The sequence below is a fragment of the Rhinatrema bivittatum genome, chromosome 4 (genome assembly GCF_901001135.1).
Source record: "Rhinatrema bivittatum chromosome 4, aRhiBiv1.1, whole genome shotgun sequence".
Taxonomy (NCBI): Eukaryota; Metazoa; Chordata; class Amphibia; order Gymnophiona; family Rhinatrematidae; genus Rhinatrema; species Rhinatrema bivittatum.
The window spans coordinates 437,511,757-437,526,924 of NC_042618.1; the positions used below are offsets into that span (position 1 = coordinate 437,511,757).

Below are 15,168 nucleotides of genomic sequence, written 5' to 3' on the forward strand. Positions count from 1 at the left end.
TTACTGGTTGATGAGCCTTCTTGAAAATTCAGACAGTGCTACTTGATGTGCTTTGCCTATGGACTTGGCTGTAGAAGTTGTCAGGTGCTTTTTCCCTTATGTCTGTGTATCAGCACCCTAGACCATAAAAGTCAGGGCCCGTGTTAGTTGTCATCTGAATGTAATTGTTCTCCTCCCCACCCACCACTCAAAGCAGTTGTGTCAAAAGCATCAAGGCTTATTGGTTAAGGGTAGTAACTGCCGCACCAGCAAGTTACCACCATGCATGCTTTTCTTTATTTCCATCCTCTAGCCTTTAGGGATGTAAAATGTTTATTCCATGCTCCACTGAATATTTTGAATGTTTTTGTCTCCACAATCTCCTCTGAAAGGGCATTCCAGGCATCTAGCACCCCCTCTGTGAAGAAATATTTCCTGACGTTGGTTCTGAGTTGTCCCCCATGGAGTTTCGTTTTGTGACCCCTAGTTCTACCATTTCCTTTCTATCAGAGAAGGTCCAAAGTTCGTACATCATTAAAACCTTTCAGGTATCTGAAGGTCTGTATCATATCTCCCCTGCACCTCCTCTCTTCCAGGGTACACACATTTAGATCTTTCATCATCTCTTCATAAGTCTTCTGATACTGACCCCACACCATTTTGGTTGCCATTCTCTGGACTGCCTCCATCCTATCTCTATCCTTTTTGACATACAGGCTCCAGAACTGAGGACTCATCAAGGACCTGTACAAAGGCCTTATCTCCTTTTTCTTACTGGTTATTCTTATCTCTGTGCAACCCAGCATTCTTCTGGCTTTAGTTATTTCCTTGTCACATAGCTTTACCATCTTCAGATTGCCAGACACACTGTTACCCCAAGATCCATCTCTTGGTCCATGCACATCATTCTTTCATCCCCCATCACATACAGCTCTTTCGGATTATCACACCCCAGATGCAAGACTCTGCACTTCTTGGCATTGAATCCCAGCTGCCAAATCTTCGCCCACTCTTCAAGATTTCTTAAATCACTTTTCATTCTTTCAACTCCTTCAGGCATTTCCACTCTGTTGCAGATTTTAACATCATACGTAAATAGACAAACTTTACCTTCTATCCTTCCACAATGTTGCTCACAAAGATATTGAACAGAAACGGTCCCAATACCGATCCCTGTGGAATTCCACTTAACACTGATTTCTCTTCAGACTAGGTTCCCTTTACTATTACACACTGTCTCCTATCAATCAAATATTTTGTAATCCATGCCATCACCTTGGCTCTCACTTCCAAGCTTCTCATTTCATTCACAAGCCTCCTATGTGGGACCATATCAAAAGCTTTGCTGAAATCCAAGTAGATCACATTGAGTGCTTTTCCATAATCCAGTTCTCTAGTCACTCAATCAAACAAATCAATCAGATTTGTCCGACAGGACCTTCCCCTGGTGAATCCATGCTGCCTCGGGTCCAGCAGCTTACCCAATTGTAAATAGTTCACTGTCCTTTTCTTCAGCAGCATTTCCACTAACTTTGCCACCACCGAGGTGAGGCTAACCGGCCTGTAGTTTGCAGCCTCCTCTCTGCTATCACTCTTGTGAAGTGGGACCACCACTGCTCTTCTCGAATCAAATGGCACCATTCCCAAATCCATGCACGCATATATACACGTTCTTCAGTGGAGCTGCCAGCACATCTCTGAGCTCCCTCAGTATCCTGGGATGTACCTCATCCGGCCCCATGGCCTTGTCCACTTTCAGTTGCCTAGCTCCTCCCATACATTCTGTTCTGAAATCAGAGTTTTGCCTACCCTCATCCCCATCTGCAGTCTTCTCAACCAGCAACAGTCCTTCTCCAGGGTCTTCTTTAGTGAACACTGAAGTATCTGTTTAATATTTCTGCCATTTATTTGCCTCTCTCCACACATTTTTCCTTGTCACCTTTCAATTTCACTATACTTTATTTTCTGATATATCTGAAAAATGTTTTGGCTCCTCATTTTACCTCTTTGGCAATGCTTTTTTCTGCTTGACCTTTTGCTTTCCTGATTTCTTTCTAAGTTTCCCTCAGTTTAACCAGGTATTCTTCCCTGTGTTCTTCTTTTTGGGATCCTTTATACTTCTTAAATGCTGCTCTTTGTGCCTTTATTTTTTTCAGCCACCTCCTTTGAGAACCAGATTGGTTTCTTTTTCCTCTTACTTTTGTTTACTTTTCTAAAATATAGATTTGTTGCCTTTATAATAGGTCCTTTTAATTTGGCCCACTGTTATTCCACCTAACCCATTATCTCCCAGTTTTCTAGTTCTTCCAGGAACATCCCCATTTTGACAAAGACCATATTTTGGAAATTCAAAATTCTTCTCTGTATCTTATTTGTGATATCAAACCATGCCATCTGGTGACCACTGGTGCTCAGGTAGGCACCTACTCAGAGATTAGAGACATTATCCCCAGTTGTGAGCACTAGATTGAGTATCACACCCTCCCTTGTGAGCTCCATTACCATTTGTTTAAGCAGAGCCCCTTGAAGGGCATCCACTATCAGATCACTCAAAGCTTTCTAAGGGCCAAGCCCATACTCAACACGCTTTACAAGATGCCTAATACCATATTGCGAGAGGTTCTGGAAGCCAAATTTAGGCTCTTAGGTAGAAAGCTTAAATCCAGAACCTCCAGGGTAGCATTCTCTGAAATGCTCCCTGTTCCACGCGCAGGTCACCAGACGCAGGCAGAGCTCTGGAGTCTTAATGCGTGGATGAGACGATGGTGCAAGGAAGAGGGATTCAGTTTTGTTAGGAACTGGGGAACCTTTTAGGAAGGGGGAGTCTCTTCCGAAGGGATGGGTTCCACCTTAACCAGGGTGGAACCAGACTGCTGGTGCTAACCTTTAAAAAGGAGATAGAGCAGCTTTTAAACTAGAACAAAGGGGAAAGCCGACAGTCGCTCAGAAGCGCATGGTTCGGAGGGAGGTATCTTCAAAGGATACTAATGATGCATTAGAATTAGGGCATCCCAACAGTGAGGTTCCAATAATAAGAAAAGTAGTCCAAGTGCCTGTAACTAAAAACTCACCTGAGCTAAAAAATTCTAACTTATCCCTATCAATTAAAAAGCAGAATGAAAATATAAACAAAAAACAAACTTTGAAATGTTTGTATGCTAATGCCAGAAGTCTAAGAAGTAAGATGGGAGAATTAGAATGTATAGCAGTGAATGATGACATAGACTTAATTGGCACCTCAGAGACATGGTGGAAGGAGGACAACCAATGGGACAGTGCTATACCGGGGTACAAATTATATCTCAATGACAGAGAGGAGCACCCGGGAGGCGGTGTGTCGCTTTATGTCCGGGATGGCATAGAGTCCAACAGGATAAACATCCTGCATGAGACTAAATGCACAATTGAATCTTTATGGGTAGAAATCCCTTCTGTGTCGGGGAAGACTATAGTGATAGGAGTATACTACCGTCCACCTGGTCAAGATGGTGAGACTACCGTCCTCCTGGTCAAGATGGTGAGACTGACAGTGAAATGCTAAGAGAAATTAGGGAAGCTAACCAAATTGGTAGTGTGGTAATAATGGGAGATTTCAATTACCCCAATATTGACTGGGTAAATGTATCATCGGTACATGCTAGGGATATAAAGTTCCTGGATGGAATAAATGACATTTTTATGGAGCAATTGGTTCAGGAATCGATAAGAAATGGAGCAATTTTAAATCTAATTCTCAGTAGAGCACATGATTTGGTGAGAGAGGTAACGGTGGTGAGGCCGCTTGGCAATAGTGATCATAATATGATCAAATTTGAATTAATGACTGGAAGGAGGACAGTAAGCAAATCCATGGCTCTCGTGCTAAACTTTCAAAAGGGAAACTGATAAAATGAGAAAAATAGTTAGAAAAAAACTGAAAGGAGCAGCTACAAAGGTGAAAAATGTGCAAGAGGCTTGGTCATTGTTAAAAAATACCATCCCAGAAGCACAGTCCAGATGTATTCCACACATTAAAATAAGGTGGAAAGAAGACAAAACGATTACCGACATGGTTAAAAGGGGAGGTGAAAGAAGCTATTTTAGCCAAAAGATCTTCATTCAAAAATTGGAAGACGGATCCAACAACCTGAAGACTGGAGGATAGCTAATATAACCCCAATATTTAAAAAGGGCTCTAGGGGCGATCCGGGAAACTACAGACCGGTTAGCCTGACTTCAGTGCCAGGAAAAATAGTGGAAAGTGTTCTAAACATCAAAATCACAGAACATATAGAAATACATGGTTTAATGGAACAAAGTCAGCATGGCTTTACCCAGTCTCCACTGAACACACTCAATCTGAGCACCTTAAAAACCAGTTGACAAGATCGTTGTGATATCATACTCATATACATTATATGATTTACAGCACACAGCCACTGAGGCAGCTCCGGTTGCGGGCGAAACTCGGCCTGAGTCGGGCACAATATATAAAGAATACGTCTCCATCCAAATAAAGCTTCGTATCGGACAACCCTAACCTATTCCATTGCCTTTACCCAAGGCAAGTCTTGCCTCACAAATCTGCTTCAGATTTTTGAAGGAGTTAATAAACATGTTATAACGAGATGTTATAAATATATATATTCTCTCCTTGTATAATGTTATAATCTATATGTTATAACTGTTCTCTGTATAAATTTGTTTCACTGTTACACTGTAAACCGGAATGAAGGCACTCTGCTATATTTCGGTATAAAAAAGAATATAAATAAATAAATAAATAAATGTAGATAAAGGTGAACCGGTAGATGTAGTGTACTTGGATTTTCAGAAGGCGTTTGAAAAGGTTCCTCATGAGAGGCTTCTAGGAAAAGTAAAAAGTCATGGGATAGGTGGCAATATCCTTTCGTGAATTACAAACTGGCTAAAAGACAGGAAACAGAGAGTAGGATTAAATGGACAATTTTCTCAGTGGAAGGGAGTGGGCAGTGGAGTGCCTCAGAGATCTGTATTGGGACCCTTACTTTTCAATATATTTATAAATGATCTGGAAAGAAATACGACAAATGAGGTAATCAAATTTGCAGATGATACAAAATTGTTCAGAGTAGTTAAATCACAAGCAGATTGTGATAAATTGCAGGAAAACCTTGTGAGACTGGAAAATTGGGCATCAAAATGGCAGATGAAATTTAATGTGGATAAGTGCAAGGTGATGCATATAGGGAAAAATAACCCATGCTATAGTTACACAATGTTAAGTTCCATGTTAGGTGCTACCTCCCAAGAAAGAGATCTAGGCGTCATAGTGGATAACACATTGAAATCGTCGGTTCAGTGTGCTGCGGCAGTCAAAAAAGCAAACAGAATGTTGGGAATTATTAGAAAGGGAATGGTGAATAAAATGGAAAATGTCATAATGCCTCTGTATCGCTCCATGGTGAGACCACACCTTGAATACTGTGTACAGTGGAGGAGTAGCCTAGTGGTTAGAGCAGTGGACTATAAACCAGGAGAGCAGTGATCAAGCCACTTATGTTCTGGTCGCCGCATCTCAAAAATGATATAATTGCGATGGAGAAGGTACAGAGAAGGGTGACCAAAATGATAAGGGGAATGGAATAGCTCCCTTATGAGGAAAGACTAAAGAGGTTAGAACTTTTCGGCTTGGAGAAGAGATGGCTGAGGGAGGATATGATAGACGTGTTTAAAATCATGAGAGGTCTAGAACAGGTAGATGTGAATCGGTTATTTACTCTTTCAGATAATAGAAAGACTAGGGGGAACTCCATGAAGTTAGCATGTGGCACATTTAAAACTAATTGGAGAAAGTTCTTTTTCACTCAACCACAATTAAACTCTGGAATTTGTTGCCAGAGGATGTGGTTAGTGCAGTTAGTATAGCTGTGTTTAAAAAAGGATTGGATAAGTTCTTGGAGGAGAAGTCCATTACCTGCTATTAATTAAGTTGACTTAGAGAATAGCCACTGCTATTACCAGCAATGGTAACTTGGAATAGACTTAGTTTTTGGGTACTTGCCAGGTTCTTATGGCCTGGATTGGCCACTGTTGGAAACAGGATGCTGAGCTTGATGGACCCTTGGTCTGACCTAGTATGGCATGTTCTTCTTAATTTCTTATGTTCTTATGTGTCTTTTTTGCCAGAGTTTTCTGGTTGGTACTACAGCAGTGCATGTAAATAATATACATGTTGTAAGTAATATCTTTATCTTAGAAGACTGTACTTTGAATGTTCTTTTTCATGTAAAATTTATTACTATAAATGTATAATTTGTAATTATTTGTGGGGAGAATGGGGCTTGGAGTATGTGCAAGGCTGAAAGGTTTGCCTATGGCACCTAATACCCTTGCACCAGCCTTGGCACCACAAGAGAAAGCAGGATTCCATCTGGAGCTGTGATGGTTTGGGTTAGTGGCTCTCCTCATTGTAAGCCAGGGCTTAATTTTATCTTTTTATAAGCCCAGGGAACAATATGGATCACTTCTAACCCCCATCCCTTGGAGTAGATAGGCAGAGTTGAGCCTAGGCAGCAGACTGTATAGTGCACAGTCAATTGGAATGCACTGGAGTGGTAGGAGGGTGGCAGAGAAGTGGAGGCAGGCTACAGTCACAGGAAGGAAGGGAGGGAGTAAGCCAGGAGAAAGTGCCTGGGCAGTGTTGGAGAGTCTTCTATCTGAGGTGACTGGACTGAGCTCTGAGAAGAGCAGCTGGCTGTGGAACTCCTGGAGAGTGGAATTAGGAAAGGGAGGCAGCTGCTGCAGAATGGGGAAGGGCTGGCAGCAAGCAAGAATTTTACACCAAGATGCTACAGTGCTGGAGTTGGGGTACTCACTCTGGGGTAGATTTTTAAAGTTATGCGTGGGCGTAGATTTGTTCGCGCAACCCAGATAGAAGACTCTCCAACACTGCCCAGGCCTTATAAAATCGGGGGCTGAAGGAGGAGGCTGCTGCTGTCCCCTGTGCTTCCAGAGCGGGAATACAATAAACACGAGTGTGTGTTTCTGTCTGAATATGTGAGAGAACATGTGAGTGACTGAGCATGTGAGAGATAGCATATGAGGGTATGATTGAGCATGTGAAAGTATATGAGCAATGGCGTGTGTGTTTCAGTATGTGAGAGACAGAGCATATGAGTGTGTGTGTTATTAAGCGTGTGAGAGAGAAAAAGTATATGAGCCTGTGTGTGTATGAATGACTGAGCATGTATGAGAGAGCGTGACTGTGTGTATGTGATTGAGCATATGAAATACAGATCATATGAGCGTGTGTGTGTGTGTGTATATATGAGTGACTCAGCATTGAGAAAGCATATGAGCATGTGTGTATGAGTGATTAAAAATGAGAGAGAGCATATGAGCATGTGTGTGTGTGATTGAGCATGTGAAAGAATGAACAAGCATGTGTGTGCATGAGAGAGTAAGTGTCCGATCATGTGTGTATATGTTTGAGCATGTGTGAGAGAGAGAGAGAGAGAGAGCTTATGTGTGTATATAGTTCAGCATGTGAGACAAAGAGAGAACGAGAATGTGTGTATGTATATAGTTGAGCATGAAAGAGAGAGCAAAGGAGCATGTTTGTGTATATGATTGAGCATGTGAGAGAGAGAGAGCGAGAGTCTGTGTGTGTGTGTGTGTGATTAAGCATATGAGAGAGAGTGTGCATGAGTGAGTGTATGTGTGTGTATGGTTGATCATGTGAGAGAGAGAGAGGATGGAGAAAGTTTGTGTGTAACAAGCTTCCCTCCCCACCCCATCTTCTCATCCATGGTAATCTCAGGGCATCTGAAAATCAAAAGTTTCCAGGTATGGAAAGCAAGAGATTGATTTTGACTTTATTGTTTTAATTATTGGGTGTTATTTTATATGTCAGCTATTGGAAATATTTTATTGGCATTTTGAAAATTGTATATGCATTTTTAATTATTGGATGCTCTATTTGTCAGAATTTTTTTTAATATTTATAATTTTTATTAGTATGGTTTTAATATTATAACATATTTCTTGATTTTATTGTTTGATGTTTTATGAGGCATGATGTTTCTGTTTTTCCATTGTTGTACTGCATACAGAGTCTGGCTTGTTGTGGTTTCTAGGGATGTGCAGACAAAAAGTTTATGTTCATAAGTCCATAAGTCGAAGGTGAGGGTCAATTTCGGTCAATATGGACATATGTAGAATTCCATACGTTGAGGCTATGTCCATACGTGCACCGGTTCCCTAAATAAAAATTTAAACCCCTCACCCTCCTTAATCCCCCCCCCAAGACTTACCAAAACTCCCTGGTGGTCCAGCGGGGAGTCAGGAAGCCATTCCTGTATTCATTTGCGAGGAGCACGTGATGTCCGCGTCACTCCGACGTGACGCGGACGTCACGTGGTCCACCGCGGTTCTGCTCCCGGACCCCTCGTTGGACCCAAACGGAACTTTTGACCAGCTTGGGGGGGCCTCCTGACCCCCCCCAAGCTGGCCGTGATTCACCGCGCGTCCGGGAGCGGACGCGCGGTGAATCACGTGACGTTCGCGTCACTCCGACGTGACGCCGACGTCACGTGCTCCTCGCAAAGGAATACAGGAATGGCGTCCTGACTCCCCGCTGGACCACCAGGGAGTTTTGGTAAGTCTTGGGGGGGGGGGGATTAAGGAGGGTGAGGGGTTTAAATTTTTATTTAGGATCAACGATCGCGATTTCCAACTTATTATGTTGAATAAGTTGGAAATCGCGATCGTTTTCGCCTCATCACTTTTTTAAGTTAAAAAAAAAAAAAAGTTGCGTTTTACATATGCGGTCAAAACGAATGCACACCCCTAGTGGTTTCCAGTTCAGTTTTTATCTGAATGCTTATACTTACACTTTGTAATCTCTTTGTTCATTATTTGGTGAGGGTCTGTCTATGTTCTGCAAGTGTGAACAAGGTGAGGTGTTCTGCTAGCATGTAATTTTGTGTAGGGTCTATAGTAGCTTGGCTTGTTCTGTTTTCCTAATAGGAAATGTACTGGTGTTTTAGGGGCTGGTGTAATATCTACATTGTTCCCTTTTCATAGGTAAGTTTGTTATTGTTTGATTGCTGGCATGTAGTACTGTTTGGTATGGAAGGTTTACTATATTGTAATTCAGTTTACTCATGGCTTTCTGAGAACTAAGCCTACACCTAACATGTGTTACCATAAACCTAATACCATGTAGGTTCCAAATGTCTTTTTTTTTTTTACATTTTTGCAGGGGTTTTCTGCTTGCAAATATAATATACATGTTGTTGTATGTGATATTTTCCCCTCAGAATGTCCTTTTTCATATAAAAACTGGTATTATGAATGCATAATTTTAATTGTGTGTGGGAAAGTCACGACTGGGACGGGGCTGACACTTAGTGATTGGATTGGGGGCCCATGACTGCAGGGTTCTGAAGGGAGCCCTGGTGCATGGCCCCTAGCCCAGGACTGATGATGCAATGATTGGAGTACATAAGTTGGGAGAGGATATAAAATAATGGGAAAAAAGATCCTCAGTATTTGTGAATGAAGGCTCATGGCGCCAGGATCTCTGTATTGGTTCCAACTGAGCTGGAAGCTCAAAGGAGCAGGAGGAAACTGCTGAGTCAAAATAAAAGCACCCTACATTTAGCAGAGGCTACTAGCTTGTTGTGTGTATGTGGTGTTCAGGGTGATGATGAACTGATTACTTGGTCATAGGTGCCAAATGGCTTGGGTTGGGCTCTGCTAACTGTGGTTGACTCATTACTTGCAAGTGGTTCAAGAACTGAGTGGTTGGCAAGACCAGGAATGCAGAATAACAAATTTGCTTACTCTTGTAAAACAGTTGTCCTGCTTATTGCAAGGAACTGATGCAGGTCTGTATTACATGCTCCTTATTAATTGCATCTTGTTCTTGAATCATCCATAATAGCTATGTATTCCAGCAGCTAAGCCTACCTTAGAAAATGGATTTTCTTTATTTCTGACCTTTCTGACAAGAATCTAGTAGGTTGTGTCTCTTGCTGAAAGCATACTTTACTTGTATTCCACTGGAATCATGCCCTATCTTTACCAGTTTCCTAGGTTTTCATTAGCCCATATGCTTTTTTACTTCTCTGCTAACCTTTGATGGGGTAAGAGCCTACCATTATATCAGTGACAGTCCTCTGTATGATCCACAGCCTGCAATTCTTTTGAAAAACTGGAATGCATGCATCCTCAGTCTCATCTATAGGTATTAGTGTTGTAAGATGGCTGGGATTGGCTCTCCCCATAACCCTGGGTATTGTGAATGCTATCTTCACAGCATCTTCAGGCTCTGTCAGCCTGATAAGCAGCCACCAGGTCCTATACTCAAACCTGGGTCATCTTTGTGACAGTGTACAGTGCTATCACTGGGCAATAAGGTCACCCTAAGCCTCTATACCATAGTAGATCCACTGTATTAAAACATGCAATCTGTGATCACAATCTTGAAATCTACCTGTACTTTGGTATTTACCAGCAGGTAGGGGTTTATTGGGTTGTGACTAGAGATCTAATTAATGCCATTTTCCCTTGATTTTCAGGGATCTTTATGATTCAATTTCTGACTGTAATCTAGATAACTCTGACCAACATTAAATACTTGGATTGTGGACAGAGTTTAAAATCAATTTTTCATACCATCTTTAGTGTCAGTCTCTGTAGTGATTCTCAATCACAGTCAAATCATCTGCCTTTTACCAAAATCATATTTATTTAAAACGTGTATACCACAAATCAAAATTTCTAAATGGTCTAAAAAAAAACCATTCATGAAAACATAAACAACAACATAGACAATATGCAAATACAATAAATAACATGCCAAAGTCTTATCTAACTGCCTACATATTTATATTTTACACTCCAGATTCTATACAAGCCTTAAGTTCTGATACATAGATGTATTATTGATTAACCTACTCCCTATTAGCTACACACCAAGTGGGAAAGCCTGAGAAAACAAAAAGGTCTTTACAAGTTTCCTAAATTTTAACAAAGAGGATTCTTCCTTTAAACTACGTGGAAGAGAATTCCATAGTACAGGACCCTGGATGTAAAAAAGCCTCTCTCGAGATTCAACTAGGTGAATGATCCTAGGTGAAAGAACATTCAGGAAAATCTGACTAGCAGATCTTAGGGTTCGTGTTGGACAATATAATTTTAGGGCCATTTTAAAGCTAGGGGGTACAATACCATTTGACCCTTTAAAGACTAACATGAGTATTTTAAAGGAAATCCTCCATTTAATAGGAAGCCAATGAAGGCCCTTCAAAACAGGTGAGATATGCTCATGAATCATTACATTGTCCCAGTTATTATCCAGTGGCCAAATTCTAGACAAGCCGTAATGCCCTCAAGGATTTTTGTGGAAGACCGAGATATAACATATTGCAATAATCCAAAGAGGATAAAGCAAAAGAGTGAGTTACAGTTCTTAAGTCTGACTCACTTAGAAATGATCACAGTCTACAGAGCAAATGAAATTTAAAAAATGCCCCTTTTACAACTTTCAAAATTTGAGGCTTTAGTGACATGGAGGTATCCATAAAGAAACCGAGATTTCTTGCTTTGGTCACTATTAGTATTTCAACCCCATCCAGAATCAAGGATTTAGACACCTTCGAGTCAGGATATCTGGCCAGATATAACATTTTGGTCTTAGACATATTTAAAAGGAGTTTATTTTTCGACAACTAATCCTTGAGGGAATTCAGACAATAGGAAATCTTTCTAAGGGCACAGTGAATTGATTCTGAGATTGGCACAAAAACTGGATATCATCAGCAAATAGATGATAACCAACATCAAGTTGTGATAAAACTCAGATTGGGGCAATGTAAACATTAAAGAGTACAGCTGAAAGAGGTGACCCTTGGGGTACTCCAGTAACAAGTTCAAATTCCTCAGACCAATGTCCAGAGATATATACAGACTGAAAGTAATCACTCAGGAAAGAAGAAAACCATTTTAATACTGTGTTTCCTATCCCTATGTTTGATAAGCGATTGATAAGCATGGAATGATCAATGGTGTCAAATGCTGCAGTCAGATCTAAGAGAACAAAAAAGAACCCTGTACTACAGTCAAATTCAAATCTGAAAATATCAAAAAGGGACAGTAAAAATGTCTCAGTGTTATAATTGGATCAAAGTCCATACTGGTGATCATCTAGTACATGATGATCATCCAGAAATTCCTAGAGTTGTTTCAGTACGACTTTTTCCAGTAATTTGGTAAGAAAGAGAAGATTAATTATTGGGCAATAACTATTTATATTATTTGGATCAGAAACAGGCTTTTTTAATACAGGCTTAACCACTGCTGATTTCAAACTTTTGGGTAAAACTCCTTCCTGCAAGGAGCAATTAATCATATCTAACAAAAAAACATGATAACTCATTATTAAGACACTTGAATGAGACGTTTGAACATTTAGACAGAAATTTGGTTTTAATTAACTCATTAACTCAGAGACGTCACTTGATCCTACCGTAGAAAAGATGTACCAGAGAGTATTTGACTCCTTCATCTCTGGAGTAGTAACTTGAGAAAAAGACAAACTAATCTTTTCAATCTTGTCATTGAAAAAATGACGAAACTCTTGAGCGCTTAAATCAGTTTGACTATCAGAAGAAAAAGACCTAGATGATAAAGTTTTGACAATATGAAAAAGTTCACGTGGCTGATTTGGAGCAGACTGAATTTGGGTTGAAAAGAATTGGCGTTTCAACCAATTTGATTCAATCCTATAATCGTTCAGTTTGTTCAAATAAGCTAATCAATCGGTTTCGGACTTAGTTTTTCTCCAGCAATATTCAATAGTTCTAAGATGTCTTTTATTAGTTATCGTTTCTTTTTCAAACCAAGGAGCTCTGTAAGGCCTCCAGGAAACAGATTCTGTCAAAGGGGCAATCTGATCTAAGGTATCATTCAGCAAATTTACCTGTAAAGAAACTGCATCTTCAATATTGTCAAATTATTTTTCCCTCAGCTTAGGCAACCAGATCCCTTTTATTTTATTTTTTATTTTTATTTTTAATTTTTATATACCGATGTTCCTGTATACAATACATAAGGCATCCACTTCAAATCTCTTTCTTTTGCAAATTATTTGGTTTGATTTTTTTTTTTAACTATAGACCATTTAGTTAAGCTAGCAGAGATTTCAACTAAAAAATAGTCTGACCAAGGGACAGCCTCACATTTAGCAGTAAATGAATTAAAATACCAAAGTGAATAAATACCAAAGTGAAGTTCTAAAACAAACTAAATCCAAGGTGTGGCCATGGGAATGAGTGGGTTGACTAATAAATTGAAACCAATCCAGAGTGTTCATTGACTCAAGAATAATTTCACAGCTATCAGAGAGAGGCACAGAATCGACATGTAGATTAAAATCACCTAAAACGATAAAATCTCTAACATCAGCATTGAATGAATTGAGCATATCAACCAATGCCGAGGGATTCTTTTCAAGAAACGTAGGAGGAGAATAAATTACACATAGACCCAAAGAAGAGTTACGTAGAACTAAGGCCTCTAATTCTGGCATAGAATCAGATTCTAAAACCTTCAATCCATATTCTGATTAACTATGACTAATATGCCACCACCTTTTTTATATGATCTAGGATGTGAAGAAATTTGATAACCATTCACCTGAAACTGATTTAATAATAAAACATCCAATTCTAACAACCATGACTCTGAATTACAGATTAAATCCGGTTGGCAGTTCTGAAGTAGGTCAGTAATGTCAGGAAGTTTCTTCCGAATGGTGTCAGTTCCTGTACAGTACTTGCTTAAACTAACTTCTTACCCATCAATCTATAAACAACATAATACAGCTATATCTAAAGTATTGGCTAAAGACAAGAGATGCTTTAAATGCCCTTCTTGGGAGGCTTAAGTAATTTCCTGTCTATAGCTTAGCCCAAATGTCCTCGAGACTCAAGTTTATTCTTGAAGCCAGCTAACCTACAGTTTATCACAGCTGACACTAGACACTGTTTTACTAATATTTAATTTGTGTATTTTTTTAAAATCTAAACCACATATCCTTATTTTTCAATAACTAACAGTTTAAAACACTTTAAACGATGTACTATTATGTTATTTAAACAACAGCCATAGATGGGGAAGTTATTTTCTCCGAATCAAGCATTAATGAACAAGAAATGTTTTTATAACAGTAAGAACAAAACTATTTTTCTTTTACAGTGCCAGAGAAAGATTTAGTATGACATTGTCTGAAAGTGATTTTTAGTGCTGCAGCGAATCAGAATATATCATTTTCATTATATTCAATATGCAATATTCAATGTATGTTTGCATGTAAGCAATACAACATAATATACTGTATTTCTTAACTAAATGATGAACCACAAAGTTAAAGGTTGAGTTTCTTCAGTCATTTAAGAGATGCATTTTTTTCTCATAAGTACAGAGTCTAGATTATCTTTAGTCTACAGTATAATGATAATTTGCTGAATAATGCCAAGACTTGTACTGGGGATTACCTACAAAGTCCTATGTCCATAGCATTACCCAATAAAATCCATCTAGCTCCAGGAATCTTGAGATAAGTAAAACAGTTTCATCCCTATCAATAGCAACAGTTAAGTTACCCATAAATAAACAGAAAATTCTTGGCTTGTACTGAATAGCAGTTTTGTCTTACTCTTGAATTTCTCTTTAGGAATATGTCGAAGCCCTGGTTGAAATGCCAGTCAGCCAGGGGCTGGAATATACTCTTCATGGTTTCATTATTGAAGGTGTCCAATGAAAGAACATTATAATGCCTAAGAAACCGAAGAGTTACTGCATGTCTTCCACCATCAGGAGGTGCCATAGCTACAACCATCGATGTGTCCTTGATTTGGATTGCACCAGCATCTTTCCTGTATGAAGAAAAACAGTGCAACTTCAAAGGGTTTTTAAAGCAATACCAAATAAAGAAATGTCAGTTTTTATGGATAAAACAAACACGATATGATTTCTTCACAGTATTAACAGAACTTCTGAAAGAACTATATACACACAGAAGTGAGGAGAAGTTATTTAATGTCTGCAAAAAAATGAAAGGAAGAATGCTTGCTCACATGTTGTCAATAAAAAGTGACTGATTGCCTAATATTTTCTAGATTTTGTCACTATGAGTCATTTTATAAAGGAAATGCCACCATC

General features: G+C 39.4%; 1 pseudogene; it reads right to left on the reverse strand.

Moving 5' to 3' along the window:
- The window catches only part of LOC115089436, a 1,328,227-nt pseudogene that overhangs the window by 386,073 nt on the left and 926,986 nt on the right, over positions 1-15,168 (reverse strand).